Source organism: Hypanus sabinus, chromosome 14 (genome assembly GCF_030144855.1).
Source record: "Hypanus sabinus isolate sHypSab1 chromosome 14, sHypSab1.hap1, whole genome shotgun sequence".
NCBI lineage: Eukaryota > Metazoa > Chordata > Chondrichthyes > Myliobatiformes > Dasyatidae > Hypanus > Hypanus sabinus.
This window is the reverse complement of record NC_082719.1, coordinates 36,075,359-36,085,797: the sequence shown is the minus strand read 5'-3', so window position 1 is coordinate 36,085,797 and position 10,439 is coordinate 36,075,359.

Here is a 10,439-nt window from a genome sequence, read left to right as displayed (position 1 = left end):
ATTAATGCTAGTGGCACAATGATGCTCCTGTGATGTAAAAGTACATTATGCAAAGAATAATGTGTCATATCTATGTCTTTTACAGAAATAATGAAATATTTATTTTCAGATACAGATGAATTCTTCAAAGAGAATTCAAACCCCAATAGCATCCTGGCTCCTTCATTTACCACAGTGTAAAGTTTGGGAAATATAGCTGAACGAGAAGAAAACCATGTTAGTCTAAATTATTCTAACAGATTCTTGGAGTATTTCTGCATTAATTCCAGATTTCTAATATCTACATGATTTTGCCTTTGGCTTTTTCTATTGCTTGATAACTTTGTGTAACTAACAGATGTTCTCAAAGATTTGAATGTGATTTTCTTGTTTCTTCAGGATGATTTTGTATTCAATTTAAATGACTTATTGAACAACAATAACACAGATTGGTGCTATTCTTCTTGCTATAATTGTGCAATTACTTCTGCAGTTGAGCATGTGCTACTTTCTGTAAACCCTGATGCCAATCCATATTCTGTTGGAGCACGCAAACAGCTTTTGCACAAATATGAGAGCACCTCAAATAAAAACATGGGTTTATTTTTGAGTTAATACTTGCCAATACTGTTGTGAGTCACTTATTTCAGAGATTTGCTTGGAAATTTCAAATCAATTGGTTATACTAGACTTGACAAGAAAAATGGCAAATTAATTCAATGCAGAGAAGTGATCATCTGTGTCCATTTTGCTTACTAAGAGGTATACACCAGAAAGGAGGTACATAGCAGGTACTGGAAGGAAGGATCAAATGAAGTACTTGAGGAGTACAAGAAAAACAAGAACATTTCAGAAAAATAAAACAGGAGGAATAAAAGAAGGTTGCTCTAGCAGACAAGGAGAAGGAGCACATAAAGAACTTCCAGAGAACATCAAGAACAAAAGGATAACGAGGGCCAAAATTGGTCCTCTTGAAGATCAGAGTGAGTTATCTATGCATGGAGCCAAAAGAAATGGGGAAGATCTAAAATGAGTTTTTGCATCTCTATTTACTCAAGGAATGGACACAGTCAATAGTAGTGAGGAAAAGCAGCAGTGAGGTCAAGGACTGTATACATATTACAGACAAGGAGTAGTTTTCTGTCTTGAGGCAAATTAGGGTAGGTAAACTCTCAGGGCCTGACGAGGCATTCCCAGAGAAACTGTGGAAAGCCAGGGCAGAAATTGCAGGGGGCCTAGCAGAAATATTAGAAAGGTCCTTACCCATGGGTGAGGTGACAGAGAATTGTGGGATAGCTAACATTCCACTGTTTAAGAAAGGCTCTTAAAAATAAGCCATGAAATTATATGTTAGTGGCCATGAGATCAGTTCTGTGCAAATTGTTGAAGGTATTCCAAGGGATTCGATATGTACATGCCTAGAAAGACACAAATTGATTTGGGATAGTCAACTTGGTTTTGTGCATGGTAGGTTATGTCTTGGCAATCTTCGAGTTTTTTGAGAAAGTTACGAGGAAAGGCAGTAGGCTGTCTACATAAACTTTAGCAAGGCCTTTGACAAGGCCCTGCACGGCGAAGTGGTCAAGAAGTTTCAGTCACTTTGCATTCAGGATGAGGCAGTAAATTAGATTCAACTTTGGCTTCCTGGGAGAAGCCAGAGAGTGGTAATAGATAGTTGCCTCTCTGACAGAAGGCCTGTGACTAATGGTGTGCCCCAGGGATCAGTGCTGGTTTCATTGTTGTTTAACATCTATATCAAAGATCTGGATAATAATGTATAAAAATATGGACCAGATCTCTTCTGTCAGAGGCAAACTGTACAAGAGAGATGGGTTGGACTTGAACCAGGGAGGGACCAATATCCTTGCAAGGGAATTTGTTGATACAATACAGGACAGTTGAAACTAGATTGGCAGAGAGGTGAGACTCTGAGCCAAAGCATGTCCTGAGATATATTAGCTGGCAAGAGTAAGTCTGGCGATCATAATAGACAAGGAAATGGTAACTGCAGGAGAAGCTTACCTAGTTAAGCTACATTTATTTCAGTGGTCATTTAACGGTCAAGCAGGTGACTCAGTGTGTGAATTAACTCTGAGAACTAGGGTTTATGGCTATAACAGAAAGATGACTGAGAGAAGGGCAAGACTGACAGCTCAGTATTCCAGGAAAGAGATGCTACAGGCATGACAGAGGTGGAGGTACTGTAGGTGAGGAACTGGTGTAGACTTTTTGAAAAGGGAAATGCAACTGTGGTATGGAAGATGACATTCTTAGAGGATCGTCTAATGAGACCATAAGGATATAACTTTTTTAAAAAAGGAGGGAAGGGTCACGCCAGACACTCTCCCCACCCCCCCCCCCCCAACCCCCACACCCAGTTGTCAGCAGGAGATATGATATATATAACTCAGAATGGTGCAAAACTAAACCTCCTCTAAGGGAATGAGGCATGGAAAACAACTGAAGTGGCAGTCAGGGAGCACCTTGGCCTTAGTGACCATGACCATTATGGAAAAGGAGAGGTCAGTTCCACAAATTGTAGCCCTAAGTGGGCTATGGGCTGACTTTAGGTGAATTATTCAGGATCTAGTTGAGGTCAATTGGATGACTCTGCTTGAAGGGGAAGCAATGAATGACAGGCTTTTAAGAGCATATGAAGTGTCCAGGAGCAGCATGTTTTAACTAGCATGAAGTGTAAATTTGGCAGATTTGGGGAATTTAGAGATACTGAGGTTTGATGGTCAAATACAAGAGGAAAGCACATATTGGGTTTAGGATGTCAGGATCGAGTGAATCTGCTGATGATGATAAATAGAGGGAAATCAGGAGGGCAAAGAGAGGGTACGAGATGGATCTGGCAGGGAAAGTTAAGTGGTTCTACAGTTATGTTAGGAGTAAAGTGGAGGATAGGTCCCCTTAGAGACCAGCAGGAGCCACAAGAAATGGACATGAGCTTTAAAAATAATTATTCTTTGTACTTAGGAAAAAGAAATCACAGTTCTTCAGAAGATAAGGAGAACAAGTGGACATGTTACCAGGGAGGAGATATTTGAAGCCTTGCAGCTGCTTAAATCCCTAGTGCTTGACTGAGTGCATCAAGGAACTTGGTGGGAGGCTACAGAGGAAATTATGGAGGCCAGTGTGGAGATGCTTGCTTCATCATTAGCCATTAGTAAAGTTCCTAAAGACAAAGTTTGTTCAAGTCGTTTAAAAGAGTTAACGATCAGCATTCAGATGGATGGATTAGAATGAGTCAGAATGGTTTATGCATGAACAGTCATGTTTGCCAAACTATTTAGAGATTCTGAAGAAGTAACAAAACAGATTGATAATAAATTTACTTTGAACTGTAATCTAAGTGCTTCTGTATACGTCTTCATATACCATCCTGAAATTCAGTTCTTGCGGGCCTTCACAGTAGAACAAAGAAGTATAATAGAATCAGTGAAATCTATGCACAGACTGACAAACAACCAATATGTCAAAGAAGTCAAACTGCACAAATTCTACTACTACTAATAATAATAGTAATAATGAATGATGCAACTGTTCAGCATTCTCTCCACTGTGTATCTATAGAAGATTGTCAAAATTTTAGATGACATGCCAAATCTATACAAACTTCTAAAAAGTAGAGGCACTACCATGCCTTCTATGTAATGGCACTACAAGCTGATCCCAAGACAAATCCTTTGACATGATAGCACCAAGAAACTTAAAGTTACTAACCTTCTCTATTTCTGATCTTCTAATGAGAAGTAGCTCATAGACCTCCTATTTCCCCTCCAGTAGTCAGTAATCAGCTTTTAGTTTTGCTGGCATTGAATGAGAGGTTTTTGCTATATCACTATCCAATCAGATTTTCAGTCTCCCTCCTATGTGCTGATTAGTCACCACCTTTGATTTGGCCAATATCAACAAACTTAAATATGACACTGGAGCTGTACAGCTGTAGTTAGCTTTACAGCCATAAGTATAAACCACATAGAGCAGGGGGCTAGGTAGACAGTACTGTGATTTGGAATTAGAATCAATCTGACTCACTCCTCAGAAGTTGATATGTTTCATGACCAGTCTCTCAAAGCATTTCATCACAAATGAGGGTAGGGCTGTTACTGTTTTCTATGTGGACTTTCACAAGGACTTTTCTAAGTCCTGCCTTGCAGGTTTGTCTGGAATGTTAGGTCTCATGGTACCTCAGAAGTGCTATACAGAATGATTCAAAATTGGGTCAGTAGTTGGAAGCAAAAGGTAATTGAAGGTTGTTTCTTTGAATAGAGGACAGTGACAAGTGGTATACCACGGGTTGATGTTTGAACGATTGTAATTCCTTTTTTTATATATATTATATGGATACAAATGTACTAGGCTTGATCAGTAAGTTTGTGAATAACATGAATACTGGAAGTGTTGTTGATAGTGAAGAAAGTTATCGTAGATTACAGGGGATCTTGATCAGTTAGGAAAGTGAGCCAAGGAGTAGCAAGTTGATGTAAATAAGGTTAATTTTGAAGTGATGCATTTGGAAAGAAAACCAGCATATGTTCTACCGTTCATAGTGTAAGTCATGAAGGAGTCAAATGGAATTGAAGGACTGAGGAAGACGTGCATTGTTCATTGACAGTCAGACCACAGGGCCACAAGGTGCTAAAAAGGCATTTAATTCACTGGACTTCAGTCAGGGCATTGATTATAGGAGTTTGGGCATTATGTTGCAGGTGTGTAAGTCATTGGAGTACTGTGTAAAGTTTTGATCACCTTGTGATAGAAGAAAGTGTCACTAAATTGGGAACAGTACAGAAAAGAAAAGAGTACAAATGACATAGGTGACAATAAGTCTTCACTCCTGGATGTGCTTAATGCTTCTAAGTTTGCTTTGAATGTCACAAACTCCCACTGCACCAATGGCACTGTGATTTCAGTCTCTCAGGCCAACATGAGAGCATCTTTCCTGAGGGCGAAGCTATAGAAAGTATCTGGCCAAATACTAAAAAGTTGTGCTGATCAACTGGCTGAAGTATTCCCCAATATCTTTAACCTCTTGCATCAGAAGTCTGAGGTAGACACCTGCTTCAAGCAGACATCAACTATGCTAGTGCCTAAGAAGAATATGGTAACCTGCTTCAATATTTATCGTCCTATAGCACTTAAATCCATTGTAATAAAGAGCTTTCAAAAGTTGGTCATAAAACATATCAGCTCCTGCCTAACAAGTGACTTGTATCCATTCCAGTTTGCCTACTCCCACAACGGATCTACAGTAGATGCCATTTAATTGGTTCTTCTGTCAATCGTGGAACATCTGGATAGCAAAGATGCATACATCAGGATGCTCAGGAAGCAATGGCATGTTAGTCCTTACTGCAAGAGAATCTGAGTATAGGATTACAAAGTCTTACTGCACTTGCGAGGGAATTTAGTGACTCATCCTCTGGAACATTCTGTTCAGTTTTGCTTTCCCTACCTAAGAAAAGGATCTAAAAAGAGGAAGTCCAGCCATCACCCACTACCATTCAATGGCATTACGACCACAGAATGCCCCTCTGTCAATATCCTGGCAGTTACCATTGACCAGACACAGAACTGAGTAGGCTTAAAAATGTTATTACGAAAGCAGGTCGGAGATTTGAAATCCTGTGGCAAGCAACCCATCTCCTATTACAGGGGTGGGCAAACTTTTTGACTTGTGGGCCACAAAGGGTTCTAAAATTTGACAGGGGGGCCGGACCAGGAGTAGATGGACGGAGTGTTTTGGTAATACACCTCATAAGAGAAAATAAAATATCACGGGATATGTAGAAAACATGTGCTTTAATTTCAATTGAAAATGAACAAATGCATTACAACAAAATATCTGTCTTTGATGTCCCATGGTATTTAGCTATTTATTGAAATGACTTTTAAAACACTGAAAATTAAATGAATAAAATACAGCTTGTTTTAATAGTAACAGTTATTATTTTAAAGCACTGAAAATTCTGTTATCCTTCAAGATATTATCATCATCACTCTCCTCCTGACTGTCTTTATTTCAAAAACGGTAGGAGATGCAGGTCTACTTGTCCTGCTCCTTCTTATTCAATTGTCCCCTGTGCCAAAACTCAACAACGACCAGCACAAGGAGAGAACAGTGACAGCGCAGAAACTTATTTTCAATTTCAGTGGGAACAGTGTTGTTGGTCTCCCTTTTTAGCCAGCGCATCAAAGTCTGGATTTAGTTTTGTTGTGGCGATTCTCAGGATGGATCTGAAGTGTTGGTCAGTTAACTTTGATCTGTGGCTGGCTTTGTTGATGTTCATGACGCTGAACAAAGAGTAATACGCTGCACCTCAACAAAGGTCAATGTATATAGAGTGTGTCATCTATTGGGAAAACGCTAGAATTGCGGAGAAAAGACGTTAACAAGGTTTATTAACATAATTTCATCAAGTTCTGCGGGCCAGTTTAAAAAGCTTAACAGGCCGCATATGGCCCGCGGGCCGTAACTTGCCCATGCCTGTCCTAACACAACTAAACTTGTCCACCACATATAAAGCTCAAACCGGGAGTGTGATAGAATACTCCCAACCAACCTGATTGAGTACAGATTAACCAAGACTCATAAAAGTTAACTCTGTGTCAGACATTGCATTATAACCATGTAACAATTACAGCACGGAAACAGGCCATCTCGGCCCTTCTAGTCCGTGTCAACGCTTACACCTAGTCCCACTGGCCCACACTCAGCCCATAACCCTCTGTTCCTTTCCTGTCCATATATTTATCCAATTTTACTTTAAATGACAATACCAAACCTGCCTGTACCACTTCTACTGGAAGCTCATTCCACACAGCTACCACTCTCTGAGTAAAGAAATTCCCCCTCATGTTACCTTTAAACTTTTGCCCCCTAACTCTCAAATCATGTCCTCTTGTTTGAATCTCCCCTACTCTCAATGGAAAAAGCCTATCCATGTCAACTCTATCTATCCCCCTCATAATTTTAAATACCTCTATCAAGTCCCCCCTCAACCTTCTAAGCTCCAAGAATAAAGACCTAACTCATTCAGCCTTTCCCTGTAACTTAGGTGCTGAAACCCAGGAAACATTCTAGTAAATCTAATATCAATACGTAGTGCAGAGGAACATGATTTTCTTTCTTTCTAACTCAATTAAATATGTTGAAAAATGGACTTTTCAGATGGTGACAGTAATAACTTACTTAAGACATTTAATATTTAATTCTGTTGATGATCTGAAGCCAAGCCAAGATTTACTGGTGTTTTTTAATTCTTTCGGGGTTATTTACTATCATGCTTGGGAATCCTAACCTCTCCACTGGTCTCTACCAGTGCCATGGGCTTCCATATTATTAATCACTGTTACTATCTAATGCAGAGCACAGAATAACAAATCTTCCTTGCATCCCTTCATGACACACCATTGTTCGATTCGCCTGAAACACTTCCATTAATCCATCCAATCTAGGTTGCAACATTCTTTTCAAAAAATGCTGATGCACAACAAGGTGTAACTGGCATAGCATTCTGTCATTTTAATGCTTTGAAAGAATGCAGTTGAAAGGGACATGAAAGACTGTGGATTGCAGGAGAATGCATTGATTATGTTAAACTAAGGATGTTCTCACTGGGAAGTTTAAAGGTAGAAGGAAATTTACTTTTAAGAAAGTAAGCAGACTGGATTATGACAGACTGTTTCATTACATCAGAGTCATGAAAACAATTGATGCTGTCCATCCTCAAAAGAAGGATAAACATAAAACTATTTGATTCATCCAAATACAAATGATATTTCTTTCAGTGATACAGTATATGAGTAATTTCAGACTGAGGTGTTAATTGTAACGTGCCAGGAATGAACAGGTAGTTTTAGAGCTTTGATTCCACACCCTTCCCACTCTGGAGGCTTAATTTGCCTCATGAATGTGATCATTGCCAATTATTTGACAGAGATTGATTGAGTGAACAACTCCAGATCGAGAAAAGTTGAACCAGCTGGATTTAAAATAATTGAATAATACAGCAGACATCCAGGCACATTGTGGCATGCTGGCTCTTTGAAAGATCTATCTAGTAAGACCTAACTTCTTGCATTCCCCCTTTCACCTTGTCCAAGTATATTTATAACACTGTGGAGAAAATGAATATGTGGGGATGGGAGGGAATGTATTTAAATTAAAACATGGAAATGTAGTGACTGCAGGGCTCTATATAGTATGAAAATAGAAAAGAATACTGCAGATGCTGGAAATCTGAAAGGAAAACTGAAAATACTGTAAAAACTCAGTAAGTCAAGGAACATCTATGAAAATAGTATTATCATTTCAGATCTGAGATCTGAAATATATCTCCATGGCTCTTGCCCCTGCACAAATATCTATAATTTTGTGATTTTCAAAGGTAGTATTTAGTCTAACACCTGCACAACTGAATCAACATGGAAATCTGCACTTGGTTAGACATGCTTCAAAGAAAACTTCTCCATTAGCTTCAATCTAAGGAACGGATTGAAGGGATGGAGTAACCTTTAGATTATTTAAAATGTCTTTTTTTAATTGTTCGTGACTATTTACATATATTTAGGTAACCATCAGTGTTTTAGTTTGTGTTATTTAATTTCAATATTGCTTTATCATTATTTCATCATTAAATTTTGTTTAATCATTAAAGACCCTAGCCATCCAGGACATGCCCTCTTCTTGTTACTACCATCAAGAAGGAGGCGCAGAAGCCTGAAGCCCACATCAATGGTTTAAGAACAACTTCTTCCCTTCTCCCATCAGATTTATGAATGGTCCATGAACCAGTGAACATACCTTGTTAATCATCTTCTGCACTATTTATTTTTATGACTTGTGCAGTTTTTTATGTCCTGCACTGCACTGCGGGTGCAGAACAATAAATTTCATGACACGTCAGTGAAAATAAACAAGATTCTGATTCTAATTTTACAGTTTTTAGTCTCTTGGAAAGCAATTTATAGAGACCCTCCCTAAATTGTGGGATGAACTTCTTGGTATTGCAATTGAATTTAAATGAGAATGTTCAATGTGTGGAAAAGTAAGATTTACTTCAATAAATAAATTATATATTTAGAAACCAGTAGCTGTATTTGTTACTGGGGTGTGGACACCTTAAACTATAAAATCACTTTCTTTGCATTTTAAAACATTTAAGTCATACCGATAAATGATACCTATGGAATGCTTTACTTCAGTCAGGTCTGATGCGGGAGCAGGAAGTGCTGTGGGGTGAGATTGAGAGGCCAAGCGTCAAGATTCAGGGGTGACCCAAGCTGCAGGCTGGAGATTCCAGGAATAACTGAGATCTAAGCCAATGATCCGTACAAGGAACTGCTTTGAGAACATGTAAGATGATACAGCCTAAAGCAATAGGGGACTGATATTGTGGAATCTGCAATCTCTGTAATATCAGAATGCAGATAGGGTCTCACATCACAAAGTTCTGAATGTTAATAAGTGTTCAAAGTGCTGACATTACTTGATGATTTGATAGCTTGCCAATGAACACATAGTCTCATCCATTAATATGTATTTTTCTGCCGTGATAATAGACAACATATATTGCACAAGGTCATTAAAGTAAATATCAACAGTAATTTCAAGTCATATGTAAATTTAAGGTACAAAATGAAGAGCTGGTGAATCTTGCCAGTCTTTGTTTTGTTGTTGCTGCTTGTGCTATTCTGCTGAACGTTGTGGATATGCTTTGTTGGCATTGGACTGTGTGATGACTCTTGCAGGCTGCCCCAGCTCATCCTTGGGTATGTTGCTTGTGCATGCAAATAATGCATTTCCCTGTATGTCTGGATGTAGCAGTGGTAAATAAATGTGAATGAATCTGAAACTGAGTAACTCAGGAAGTTCACCAGCTTAATGGGACATGCTGCACATACAACTGTTGCCCGGGTGCTTCACCTGTCACCGCTTTATGGGAGAGTGGCAAAGAGAAAGCCACTGCTGGAAAAAAGACTCACATGAAATCGCAGCTAGGCTTTGCCAGAAGGCATGCGCATGACTGTGAAGTCAGCTGGAAGAAGGTTCTATGATGTAATGAAACCAAAGCTCATCTTTTTGGCCATCAAACTAAATGCCATGCTTGGCATAAATCAAACACTGCACATCATCAAAAGCACACCATCCCCACCGTGAAGCACGGTGGGGGCTGCATCGTGCTGTCGGGATGCTTCTCTGCAGCAGGCCCTCGAAGGCTTGTGAAGGTAGAGGGTTTAATAAATGCAGAAAAGTACAGGGAAATCCTAGAGGGATGGATGTGAATATTATAGAGAGAGTGCAGAGGAGGTTTACAAGGATGTTGCCTGGTTTGCAGAGTGTGCCTTATGAGAATAGGTTGAGTGTACTTGGCCTTTTCTCCTTGGAGCAACAGAGGATGAGAGGTGACCTGATAGGCATGTATAAGATGATGAGGGGCATTGATCAT